Raw genomic sequence first — 14,342 nt, forward strand, 5'->3', positions numbered from 1 at the left:
AACCGTGACGCTGAGATCATCGATCTGGTGGTGCTGGAGCAGTTCGTCGCTCGAATTCCAGAAGGAACTGTGGAGTGGGTCCAGTGCCATCGCCCGGCGTCGCTGAATCAGGCCATTCAGCTGGCGGAGGACCATATGGCGGCCGTTCCAACGGCAGGACAGCGTGTCTCCCCTTCTCCCCTCCCCTCTCCCCTTCTGTTCCTCTCCCTCGCGCCATTACCCCACTGTGGAGGCAGGGGTAGGCTCCACCCCAGCCGGCCCGCCGCACCCGCAGTGTCCTACCATTTCCTACTTCCGTGCCTGTGTCTTTTCCCCCTCAGGTGAGTGATATCCAGAACACCGGTGCAGAGAGAGAGCCTGGGCCGGTGTGCTGGTGCTGTGGGGAGCCGGGGCACCTCCAGCATCAGTGCTCGGTGATGGAGGTGGGCGCGGTGGTCCGGATCCCCGATGCGCCAGGAACCGCCCTCGATTGGGCTGGAGCGTATCGCATACCGGTGAGTATCCAAGGGGATACGTATCAGGCTTTGGTGGACTCTGGCTGTAATCAGACCTCAATCCACCAAAGCCTGGTGCAAGACAAGGCATTGGGGAGAGCACAATTGGTGAAGGTGTTGTGTGTGCATGGGGATGTTCACAACTACCCTTTAGTGTCGGTCCACATTCTATTTCGAGGGGAAAAATTTAGAGTAAAAATGGCGGTTTATCCTTGCCTTACCCACTCGATAATTTTGGGGACTGATTGGTCGGGATTTGGGGAATTAATGGCGCATTTAGTGAAGAGTGGGGCCTGCCATAGTTCAGCGGGGGGAGGTCCCAGAGTGGCATTGGCGGGAGCAGCTGTCACAGAGCCATCTACATCATCACCGCGTCAGAGTGAGGAGCAGCATGCTCCTCCTCCCTCTCTTGGGGAATCCCTCGCGGATTTTCCGTTAGAGCAATCGCGAGACGAGTCTCTGCGGCATGCGTTTGACCAAGTGAGAGTAATTGATGGTCAAACACTCCAGCCAAACACCACCCCGTCTTTCCCCTATTTTTCCATTATTAAGGATAGGTTATACTGAGTGACGCAGGACACTCAAACTAAGGAACAAATAACCCAACTTTTGATCCCAAAGAGCCGCCGGGAATTGGTATTCCAGGCGGCTCACTTTTATCCCATGGCTGGACACTTAGGGCAGGATAAGACACTAGCCTGAATAATGGCCTGGTTCTATTGGCCAGGGATTCGTGGCGATGTCCGTAGGTGGTGTACGGCATGCCGCGAATGCCAGTTAGTAAATCCAGCGGCCATCCCAAAAGCGCCTTTGCGCCCTCTACCATTAATCGAGACCCCGTTCAAAAGAATTGGGATGGATCTCATTGGGCCATTAGATCGGTCAACACGAGGGTATCGCTTTATTTTAGTTCTGGTGGACTATGCAACACAATATCCGGAAGCAGTGCCACTTCGCAATATCTCTGCACGTAGTATTGCGGAAGCGCTCTTCCATGTCATCTCCCGAGTTGGAATCCCCAAAGAGATTCTGACTGATCAAAGCACTACGTTCATGTCACGCTCACTGCGCGAACTGTATGGGTTATTGGGAATCAAGCTGATCCGCACCAGCGTTTATCACCCACAAACGGACGGCTTAGTTGAACGGTTTAATCTCACCCTCAAAAACATAATTAAAAAATTTGTAAGCGAGGACGCACGTAACTGGGATAAATGGCTCGAACCCCTGCTTTTTGCAGTGCGAGAGGTCCCACAAGCCTCCATGGGGTTCTCCCCATTCGAATTATTATATGGGCGTAAGCTGCGTGGCATCCTAGATGTGCTGCAGGAAAATTGGGAGGAGGGACCTTCCTCGTGCAAAAATGAAATTCAATACGTTATTGACCTGTGTGCAAAACTCCACACACTCACATACATAACCCAGGAGAATTTGCGGCAGGCTCAAGAACGTCAAGTCCGCCTGTACAACAGGGGCACGCGCCTTAGGGAATTCACACTGGGAGACAAAGTACTCATGTTATTGCCCACGTCGAGCTCTAAATTAATCGCCAGGTGGCAAGGACCCTTTGATGTCACACGGCGAGTCGGGGACATTGACTATGAGGTGAGGCGAACGGACAGGGGTGGGGCATTACAGGTATACCACCTCAGTCTGTTAAAACGTTGGAGCGAGGAGGCCCCCGTGGCGCTGGTGTCGGTGGTTCCAGAGAAGGCGGAGCTGGGGCCGGAGGTTCAAAAGGGAAAATCGGCATCACCCACTGCTCCAGTCCCCTGTGGAGCCCAACTCTCCCTGACCCAGCTCGCGGAGGTCGCCCGGTTGCAAACAGAATTTTCTGACATGTTCTCGCCCCTGCCCGGCCATGCCCACCTCATAGAACACCACATTGAGATGCCCCCAGGGGTGGTAGTGCGCAGCCGCCCTTACAGACTGCCCGAACACAAGAAAAAGGTGGTTCAGGAAGAACTCGAGGCCATGCTCGAAATGGGCATTGTCGAGGAGTCCCACAGTGACTGGAGCAGTCCGGCGGTCTTGGTTCCCAAGGCCGACGGGTCGGTCCTGTCTGTGTGGACTATAGAAAAGTCAACGCGGTGTCTAAATTTGATGCATACCCAATGCCTCGTATTGATGAGTTGCTCGATCGACTAGGCACGGCTCGTTTTTATTCGACACTGGATTTGACAAAGGGATATTGGCAGATCCCCTTGACTCCACTATCCCGAGAGAAAACGGCCTTTTCCACACCATTTGGCTTACACCAGTTCGTCACACATCCGTTTGGGCTGTTTGGGGCGTCCGTTACGTTCCAGCGGCTTATGGATAGGGTCCTCCGCCCCCATGCCACCTATGCGGCCGCATACTTAGATGACATTATTATTTATAGTAATGACTGGCCGGGGCACCTAAAACACCTGAGGGCCGTCCTGGGGTCGCTGAGGCGAGCGGGGCTCACAGCCAACCCGAAGAAGTGTGCGATTGGGCGGGTGGAAGTACGGTATCTGGGCTTCCACTTGGGTAATGGGCAGGTGCGTCCCCAAATCAATAAGACAGCAGCGATTGCGGCCTGCCCGAGGCCCAAGACCAAAAAGGGGGTGAGGCAGTTCCTGGGGCTGGCTGGCTACTATCGTAGGTTTATACCTAATTATTCAGATGTCACCAGCCCGCTGACTGATCTCACTAAAAAGGGGGCACCAGATCCAGTCCAGTGGATGGAGCAATGCCAGCAGGCTTTTTCTAAGGTAAAGGCTGCACTGTGTGGGGGGCCACTGTTACACTCCCCTGACTTTTCTCTCCCCTTTGTTTTACAGACGGACGCATTGGACAGAGGGCTGGGGGCTGTTCTGTCCCAGGAGGTGGAGGGGGAGGACTGTCCAGTGCTGTACATCAGCCGCAAGCTGTTGGTGCGCGAGGGCAGGTACAGCACCATACAGAAGGAATGCCTCGCCATCAAGTGGGCAGTTCTCGCCCTCCGCTACTATCTGCTGGGGCACCCTTTCACCCTCTGGTCAGACCACGTGCCCCTGCAGTGGCTCCACCACATGAAGGATGCCAACGCGCGGATCACCCGTTGGTATCTGGCACTCCAGCCGTTTAAGTTCGAGGTGGTCCACAGGCTGGGGGCGCAGATGGTTGTGTTGGACTTCCTCTCCCTTCGGGGTGGGGTGGGGGAGTCGGCTGCAGGCCGGACGGCTGCCCGGCCTGAGTCGGGCGGTGGGGGTATGTGGCAACGGGGGCGTGGTCAAGCATCGGTCTGTGAATGGAGGGCGGAGTCAGGGAAGGTAAGTGGTGGAATCACTGCACCTGACAGGAATTAATCTGTGTTTGTGTGTCTTCCCCAGTGACCGCGCCCTATAAGAGGAGAGGGAGAGCGGAGGAAAGGAGCTACTCCCAACCTGGATACTTGTGTGCGTGCGTGTGTGTATGTGTGTAGTTAAAGCTGAAAAGCTACAATAAACGAGTTTTTGAGAACTCAGTTCTGGCCTGCCGTGCTTCTGTGCTCCACCCACCTAGAACACTTGCTACACGTATGTATATGCATGCAATAACAGCAGCTGTCATATGTCTGTAGGCTTGTAAACTCATGGATCCTGTCAAACCAATCAGAAAATCTTGGCATGTGAAATGCCAAAAAGCAGTTTTAGAAGTGGTCGAGTAGTCAGACTGTTGTAAATGAAAAGACCAGGTTTCATTTGTCACTTGTCAACATGACCAGCAGAGGTGCCCAATCAACCATCCCCATACATACACGTACAAGATGTACAGGACATACTTGTTTAATAAAGTGCTAATTGTAGAATGTTTGTCTGTGTTATAGCCTAGCAGATCATAAGTAATGGAATTACACTGAATACATTATTGGTACTGCGCACACATATGGCCACTAGGGGCTCCCCTGTAACAAGGAGTCTGATTCAGATTGTCTGTATTGTTACATCGCTCTGGAAGTTCTCAAGTAAAGTGTGGGTGGTAGAAAAGGGCAACTGGACTTGCTTGAAGATTCTTGAAAACGTTTCACCTCTCGTCCAAAAGGCTTCCTCAGTTTCCGGTAGACCTCGATACTAAGGCTTCTGTCTTGTCTAATGTGTACATCACAATCCAAGAAGGCTAGATTATTCCCACTGACATCCTCCCGAGTGAAGTTGATGTTGCTATCCACTGCATTGATGTGTTTCGAGAAAGCTTCCACCTCCTGGATTTTGATTTTAACCCAAGTATCATCCACGTATCTAAACCAATGGCTGGGAGCAACTCCTGCAAAAGTGGTCAAAGCTATATGTTCCACTTCCTCCATGTATAAATTAGCCACAATAGGGGACACTGGTGATCCCATGGCGCATCCATGCTTCTGTCTGTAGAAACTTTCATTAAACTGGAAATAAGTGGTAGTCAGGCAGAGGTCAAGCAGGGTGCAAATCTGATCCGTGGTGAGTTTCGTTCTATCCAGTAAGGAGCTATCCTGAAGGAGTCGTTTTCTTACAGATTCGACTGCTTCTGTGGTGGGAATGCAGGTGAACAGAGAAGTGACATCGTAGGAAACCATGGTTTCATCTGAATCTAGTTTGAGGTCTGCAACTTTAGAAGCAAAATCTTGGGAATTTTTGACATGATATGGTGTATTCCCAACCAGAGGAGCCAAGATTGTGGCTAGGTGTTTAGCAATGTTATATGTGACCGAGTTTATACTGCTGATAATAGGTCTGAGAGGAGCTCCTTCTTTGTGAATCTTGGGGAGTCCGTATATGAGAGGCACGGCTTCCCCAGGGTACAATCTGTAGTAAAGAGCTCGGTTGATGGCTTGGTCCTTTTCTAGTTGTTGCAAGCAGCTAACAACTTTCTTTTTGTAACCACTTGTGGGGTCCCTCCTCAATGTTTCATAAGTGGTTGTATCACTGAGGAGACTGGTCATCCTGGAGTGGTAGTCCGCTGTGTTTAGCACCACTGTGCATCTCCCTTTGTCAGCAGGAAGGATGGTGATGTTCCGGTCTCTTTGAAGCACTGTAAGAGCCCTCCTTTCTTGGCTGGTGAGGTTGGAGGGGGGTGCTTTCGCACTGGATAGAGCAGCTGATATCTTCAGTCTAAGTTGTTCTGACTCCGTGTTGGTCAGGTTGTTGTTCCTGATGGCTGTCTCTGTGGCTGTGATGAGTTCTACTACCGGTATCCGCTCAGGTGAAACTGCAAAGTTAAGACCCTTGGATAAGACATCTCTCTCTGGTTGGGTGAGTACCCTGTTGGATAAGTTCTTCACCCATTTCTCTTCTATGTCCGGTTGTGTAGCCTGGTCAGATTTCTTCCTCCAAGTCAGACCTTCTGTCTTGCCAGAGGAGGTGGTTTTAGACAGCAATTTTTGAAATTTGCGCATCTGACGTTCCTTACCTTTGGTGTGTTGTGAAAGCTGTGCCTTCTCAGTGAGATCAGAGACTCGTTCCAAAACTTCACTGGGAAGAAGGGCTGTCAACTCCTCAAACCTCAGTTTAGTCTTGTTCTGGAGAGCATCGATGGTGAAATGTACTTGTCTCACTCTCTCATTGAGAAGCCACTTCTGGGCTTTCTGCAGGATTATCTCAGCTCTGTGTCCTTTAACCGTTGAAAATAGCCTTCTTGGATTGTGATGTACACATTAGACAAGACAGAAGCCTTAGTATCGAGGTCTACCGGAAACCCACACACACAGACCAGCACCTACTTTTCGACTCTCACCACCCACTGGAACATAAATTGGGGGTCATTAGGACCTTGCAACACAGGGCTCAGAACATTCCTACAACATTAGAGGGGAAAGAGAAGGAGCAGAACCATATCAAGAAAGCACTTCAGAATTGCGGTTATCCCAACTGGGCTTTCCTAAAGAGCATAAAAAGGAACATAACTGACAAGGATGATAACAGGAACAAATGCAAGAACATTGTCATTCCCTACATTTCTGGTCTATCTGAGAAACTCAGGAGGATCTTCTACAAACACAACATTCCAGTACATTTCAGACCCAATAACACCCTGAAGCAGAAACTGGTCCACCCTAAGGACAGAATACCCAGACACAAACAGGACAACGTAGTGTATGCAATTCAGTGCAGTGAGAATTGCACAAATTCGTATATTGGGGAGACGAAGCAACCGCTATACAGGCGCTTGGCCCAACACAGGAGAGCCAGCTCCTCAGGCCAGGACTCGGCTGTCTACATTCATCTTAACAATGAAGGACACTCATTTCGGGATTGTGACGTACGCATTTTAGCCAGAGAGGATCGTTGGTATGAGCGAGGAGTCAAAGAAGCCATTTTTGTAAACCTGGAACGGCCATCACTGAACAGAGGTGGGGGTCTAAGACATCATTTGTCAACCATCTACAAGGTGGTCTTGGACACTCTTCCCAGACGGCTGGGTGTACGCTAGGACCCAGCTGTTTTCGGGGACTCACAGGAGGACAGAGAGAGTCAGATTGCCATTGATCACCCTAACGGGCAATCCTTTGATCACCCTAATGACTCGCCATTCACACCCAGCCTCCAGCGACCCACACCAACATGATGCCTCAGTGACACCTTAGATGAGCTGGTCATCAGAATTCTGATTCTGATTCTGAGCCAGGAGAGGATAAATATCTGATACTCCCTATTAGTCAGACAGAACTGAGGAAGCCTTTTGGACGAGAGGTGAAACGTTTTCAAGAATCTTCAAGCAAGTCCAGTTGCCCTTTTCTACCACCCACAGTTTACTATGACCTGGATGATTGAGAATCTTCACAGACATGTTCTCAAGTAAAGTTTAACAAGGAATCCTGAACCAAATGTCTACTCGCTTCCATGGCTTGACATGGTGTCAGAAGTTGAGGTTTGGTCGTGAGTAATAACCTACGACGTGGTAAGGCGAACGTTTCTAAGTGCTTTGAAGACATAGCAACACAGCAAGCTAGTGCTGTACAACTATCGTAGCAAAGGCTATAAATCTCCACGACCATGGCAGACGGATTCCGTAGACCAGAGCCACTGGTGTTTGATGGAACAATTGCTGAAAATTGGTGCGTGTTTGAGCAAGAATACGATATATTCATTGCTGCTGCGCACTCTGAAAAAGATGCTCGGACTAGAGCATTCATACTTCTGAACTTAGCCGGCTCCGAGGCCATCGAGAGAGAACGTGCTTTCGTTTATGCACCCGCTGTTTATGCGGGGGAGGGAAAAAACAGACGCTTGGTGAGCAGAGCAGAATCGAGAGAAGATCCCGAGTGCCTTAAGCAAAAATTCCGCCATCTGTGTAACCCTCAAACAAATGTAACAATGGAAAGGCACAAGTTTAATACAAGAAACCAATGTCCAGAAGAAATGATAGAGGCTTACGTGAGTGATTTGAAAAACAAAGCAAAAAGTTGCAGATTCGGTGAACTCAAAGACGAACTAATAAGAGACAGACTGGTGTGCGGCATAATCAGTGACAGCATGAGAAAGCAGCTCCTACGTGATAATGAATTGATGTTAACTAAAGCCATTGAAATGTGCCAGATTTTTGAACAGACTGAGCAACATACTGTACCAAGGCCCTAGCTGCTCCAAAACAAACACTCACAAAAGTGGACAGTTTACAGCAAAAAGCAAGAAAAAGACAGCCACAGAAACCAAAGCCTAAGGCAGGCACGGAGCAGCGTGCAGCACACCCTCGAGCGGATCAGGGTACTACAGATTCGATAACCAACTGCAATAATTGTGGAGGCAACCATGTGGCAAGAAATTGCCCAGCGTATGGTCAGCAATGTCACAAGTGCAAAAAGTGGAATCATTTCCAGAAATGCTGCAGATCTTCACAAACGAAATACAAAAAGAGACTCGTGAGTCAGGTTGAAACTGAGCAGGCCTCTAGCAGTGAAGAGGAACTGTTCTTTGTGGATGGAGTGACCGTCACAACCAAAGTAGACACTGTTGATTCACATCAGCTACAAAGAGATGACATATTCTCCACTGTGCACATTAATGGAAAACCCGTAGAACTAAAAGTGGATACAGGCGCTAAATGTAACGTCATGTCAGCAGGTCTTTTTGCACAAGTGAAACAAAATGAGAAACTCCACTCATCGAAGGGTGTCAAGTTGGTAGCTTATGGAGGTGAAGAGATCCACACAGCTGGCTCAGCGATACTTTTGTGCAGCTCTGCAGGCAGAACATTCACCCTGCAGTTCTACATAGTGACACGAAACGTACAGGCCTTGCTTGGCCTACCAGACTGCCTTCGTTTGGGCTTAATCACCTTAAACAAAGAAGTTCACCATGTAGCTATCAATGAGGGAATGGATTTCTCACAGTGGATTTTTAGAGACTATGCAGACCTCTTTAAAGACGAGCTTGGCAAGCTTCCCGTTACCTATTCCATGAAACTGGATCCTGATATTGCACCCATCATGAAACCTGCTCGCAAAATACCAGTGCCAATGCAAAATAAAGTAAAGGCTGAACTGGCCCGAATGGTCAACCTAGGTGTGATTACTCCTGTCGCAGACCCCACAGAATGGGTCTCATCTATGGTGGCAATGCACAAGAAAAACTCTGATGACATCAGACTGTGCATTGATCCCAGGGATCTCAACAAAGCCCTTAAATATCCGCATCACCCCATGCGTACTGTAGAAGAGGTAGCCGCCCAAATGCCCAACTCCACAGTCTTCTCTGTTCTCGACGCAAAGAGTTCGTTTTGGCAAATCTCACTTGATAAGTCGTCCATGTTAACCACCTTCAGCTCTCCATTTGGCAGGTTCCACTTTCTTAGGATGCCCTATGGAATCAACTCAGCCAGTGAGGTGTTCCAGCGTGCTATGGAGCAGATCTTCACCGGGTACCCCTGCACTGTCATTGTGGATGACATAATTGTCGGTGGGAAAGATGAAAAAGAGCACGACCAGCACCTTAGAAAAGTGCTGGATTGAGCAAGGGAAGTAAAGCTGAGGCTCAATCCCTCTAAATGCAAATTCTGACTTAAGGAAGTGTGTTATGTTGGACATGTGTTCACAAGTGAAGGATTGAGGCCAGACCCCACAAAGACAAAAGCAATAAGTGAGTTGCCCATACCGGAAAATGTCACAGCCCTCCAGTGATTCTTAGGCATGATTAATTATCTTGGAAAGTTTATTCCCAATTTCAGTGAGATTTCAGCTCCTCTGCATGAGCTAACATGCAAGGACATCCAGTGGTGCTGGCTAAAGCACCATCAGGAGGCGTTTGATGCCTTGAAACAAAGCCTGTCCAGTCCACCCACTCTGCGATAGAGCCCTGCACTCCCGCGGGAGTCCCGCGGGACTCGCAGGACCCGCCGCAAAGCAGTGCAGCGCGGGACAAATTTTGAAAGCTCATTGCGGGCGGGACCGGAAGTGCACATATGCGGCGCAGGCGGGAGCGGTGATAAGCTACAGTCCCGCTAACTAAAAACGTGTTTGAAATAAAATTTATAAATTATTAATTTATGTCTATCATATATAATTTGTGCTGGATATTTTATTTGGCATTAATAAAAACATTTTAAGATGCCTAAATTTGCAGAGAGAGTCAGATTGCCAGATTGAGTGAGGAATAGCATCTTAAATTTTCCATTGATCACCCTAATGGGAAATCCTTTGATCACTCTAATGACTTGCAATTCGCACCCAGCTAGCAAGAGAACCATGAGTGAAGTGATTTACTGTTTGTGTTAGTCTACAACTCTAATCAGATAGACAGGTTACACAGTGACGGTAGGCTTGACTCAATGCTATCCCAGAAATCCTTCCTGTAATATGCAAATTTGGCTGTCCAATCAGAGGCGGCCAAATTTGCATATTACAGGAAGGATTTCTGGGATAGCATTGAGTCAAGCCTACCGTCACTGTGTAACCTGTCTCTCTGATTAGAGTTGTAGACTAACTCAAGCAGTAAATCAATTCACTTCTCTTACTAGCTCTGCTTTGCAATAAAAAAAAAACAACATTGGTACAAAGCAAGCCCATTCACTTTTTTATGCTGATCAGAGAATTACAATGGCTTCTCATGTGATAAAAATGTGTGATTTGCGATTAAATATTTTAATCGCTTGACAGCACTAATTATTATTATTAGAGACACTACATGCTGAATTCAGAAACAAGGTAAGTAATAACAAACATGAACGTGAGCTGTAGATATTTATGCTCAAATCCACTCAAAGTAGGGGGCGGGGCACTATTACGCTGTGTCAAGACAAGAACTTTCCTGAGAAATAACACGAACGTCTGCATCATGCGGGACTGAAAATCATAATTTTTTTGTGGGCGCAGGCGGGAGCGGGACTGAAAATCATAATTTTTTTGTGGGCGCGGGCGGGACCGGGACTGAAAATCATAATTCTTTGCGGGCGCGGGCAGGAGCGGGACTGCACAATGTGGGACTACGGGCGAAAGGCAGGGTTCACCCTGGACAAGTCGCCAGGTCATCACAGGGCTGACACATAGACACAGACAACCATTCACACTCACATTCACACCTACGGTCAATTTAGAGTCACCAGTTAACCTAACCTGCATGTCTTTGGACTGTGGGGGAACCGGAGCACCTGGAGGAAACCCACGCGGACACGGGGAGAACATGCAAACTCCACACAGAAAGGCCCTTGCCGGCCACAGGGCTCGAACCTGGACCTTCTTGCTGTGAGGCGACAGCGCTAACCACTACACCACCGTACCGCCCACAACAACAACTTCAAAATCTTGTACAAAAAAGGCTCACAAATGTACATTGCTGATACTCTGTCACGTGCTCCCAGGACAACAACAGAGCAGCACACTGACAAGACAAGTGGCTATGAGACTATGTCAATTCAACACATCTCTTCCTCCAGATTGACAGAACTGAAGGAACATACTGCTTCAGACCCAGTCCTGCAGAAGCTCAGTAATGTCATATCCAAGGGCTGGCCCCTCAAACAAACACAGCTACCACCAGAGATTCGTCAGTATTTTCCCTACAGGGATGAACTGGCAGTCAAAGATGGCGTTGTCATGAAGGGTCCAAAGATAGTAATTCCCAAGTCACTGCAAAAGGACTACATCACCATTCTCCACAGAGGGCACCCAGGCACAGAAGCCACTAAATGCAGAGCGCATGGCATTGTGTTCTGGCCCACCATCACCGACGACTTCGAAAAGGAAACAGCTGCCTGTCCCATGTGCAACAGTATGAGACCCCACCAACAGAAAGAGCCACTGAAGCTACATCCAGTGCCTGACCTACCCTGGTCAACCGTGGCAACGGACATCCTCAAGTGGAATGGCCAACATTATCTTGTCATAGTTGATTCCTACTCAGGTTGGTTTGAGATTGATCTGCCACGTGATTTAACTGCCAACACTGTCATCACAAAGCTAAAAATGCGCTTCTCTGTTCATGGCAGCCCGCACAAGGTCATCTCAGACAATGGCACGCAGTTCACCAGCCAGCGCTTCGCAGACTTTGCCTCAGCTTGGGACTTTGTTCATGTAACAAGTAGTCCAGAATACCCACAAGCCAATGGGCTAGCTGAACGTGCCGTCCGTAGTGCAAAGCAGCCGATGGAAAAGTCAAGGAGAGATGGGACAGATGTATTCCTCGACTTGCTTAACCTTCGCAACGTGCCACGTGATCAAACACTTGGCTCTCCAGCTGAAAGACTGATGTCGAGACAACCACAAACCACCTTACCCATGAGCAAGAAACTGATGATCCCAAAATCCAAAAACAACACACTTGTCAAAGAAGGCTTAGTTCATAAATGCCACTCACAAAAGCAATACTACCTGTACGACAAGTCTAGCAGACCCCTTTGGCCCTTGCACCAAGGTGAGGTAGTGAGGATGCCAACCCCCCATGGGCATGACCGCTTAGGGACCATCAAAGAAGTCTGTAAGGAACCCAGATCGTACATCGTCCAGTCAGATGGAGGAGAGTACAGACGGAACCGCAGACATATCCTTCCAGTCTCTGAACCACCACTGCAACAGAGAGATCTTCGTGACTCCACTCCTGCAGTCCAGTCATCAATGTCCTTCTCTGAACATCACACACAGAGACTTGCAAAACATACAGAAGAACAAACCCTCACTCATGTACAAAACATTAGCCAGGACCCCATTCAATCTCCCCATGGCCCAATGAGTAATACATACATTCAGGTCCGCTGACAGCTTTGGCTGGGCCCGGGACAAAATGCTCTGAATGGGCCCCCCCCGGGCCAACCCACACACACCCACCTCTTATCCCAGTCTCTACTCACTCCAACCCTTAAATGACAGGTATTCAAAAACCATTCAACTGGTCAACAACCATTTCATTTTAGCATTTCAACATTTTTACAGTTTTAACATTTTAACAAAAAAAAGCCCAAAACCAGCAACCTCACACACATTGTGATCCTGTGAAGTAATCCCCAATTTCACTGAATCTTTCCCCCCTGTACTGTAACGGAATAAGCGGTTACTGTTACTTTGTATCCTTTAACCGAACGCCATTAAATGTATTCCGTTATGCCCCAAGCCTGCATGCAACAGCCCCCGCAATGCCTTCCTAAACTCATGGATAGTCTACTATAATCACGCGATTGGGGTGCTCTTGAAGGAGCAGCGATGGACGGGGGATTTCGGGCAGGGCTGGGGGCGAATATAGTATACTGTGCGTGCGTACTGTCCAGTGTGAAAAGCAGAGAAGAACACACCGCTTGAGAAACGGCGGGATATGATTGCGGGCTAATGTGAATATTCTTAGCTTCAATCAGATATATGAAACACAATGTTATTAAGCCGTTGTGGTTATGAAATGATTCAATGCCCTGTGCGTTTGATATGGTGTTCAGTGTGACTTGCTCTCCCCTCGTTTGTAACATGAATTGCGTGCTGCGCGTGCCTTGGTTGGGGTTACTTTACGGGGCTGGAGAAAGTTGGCTGTGTCTTACCTGGCTCAGCTGCCCCACTGCCTTTGCTAGTACCTGCTGCATCATCCGAATCTTTTTTAAAATATTTATGCAGTGAGCCCCTGAGTCTCTTGGTTTCTTCCTCTCTTTTTCTCTTTTCTTTTCTTTTCTGTGCTCCTGACTTGTGCATGTTGGCAAATGGCACGCACGCTGATTGTCGAAGCGCTATGATCGAACGATGTCGTTTTTTTCCCCTTAATCAAAGAGTCAGACCAAACCATTTTTGCATTAGGGGTGGTAGGGGGCTCTTGACGCCTTTTTCAAAGACAATAAAGGCAAAAGATCTAGAAATCATTTATTGAATGCAAATATAGCACATTTCTCCCCCAAATCAACACATTTTGAAATGAAATAAAATAATCGCAACTTCATGAGAGCCCAGTTCTGGGCCCTCCCCATTCCTGGGCCCGGGACAGCATACCCATTTGTCCCCCCCTGTTGGCGGGCCTGCATACATTACACGCTCTGGGAGGGTTTCCAAGCCAAACCCTAAATACAATCAGTAGGCACTAGGCTGTTGGACTGTTTGAAGAAAAAAAAAAAAAAAGATGTTTCCAAGTTGTCTGACAGTTTTGAGTATTGAAATTTAAAATGCCATGCCAAACTGTTTACCTGTGATTCAGTTTAGGTTTTGATTTAAGAATTAAGCTTCAGGTGATACTGGCATCCTTAGTTAATGCATATGCTATAGAACATGTTAACGTATTATTTTCTTTCCTCGTAGCAGTAAACTAAGAAAGGGGGATGCAGAATGCTTGTCTGTGTTATAGCCTAGCAGGTCATAAGTAATGGAATTACACTGAATATATTATTGGTAGGGCGGCACGGTGGTGTAGTGGTTAGCGCTGTCGCCTCACAGCAAGAAGGTCCTGGGTTCGAGCCCCGGGGCCGGCGAGGGCCTTTCTGTGCGGAGTT

The 14,342-nt window shown here is 48.3% G+C and overlaps 1 protein-coding gene across 1 annotated transcript in view; it reads right to left on the reverse strand.

Annotated features, from left to right (window-relative positions):
- The window catches only part of slc43a3b (solute carrier family 43 member 3b), a 54,333-nt gene that overhangs the window by 20,882 nt on the left and 19,109 nt on the right, over positions 1-14,342 (reverse strand). The window lies entirely within an intron of this gene.

This window comes from Neoarius graeffei, chromosome 8 (assembly GCF_027579695.1).
Source record: "Neoarius graeffei isolate fNeoGra1 chromosome 8, fNeoGra1.pri, whole genome shotgun sequence".
Taxonomy (NCBI): Eukaryota; Metazoa; Chordata; class Actinopteri; order Siluriformes; family Ariidae; genus Neoarius; species Neoarius graeffei.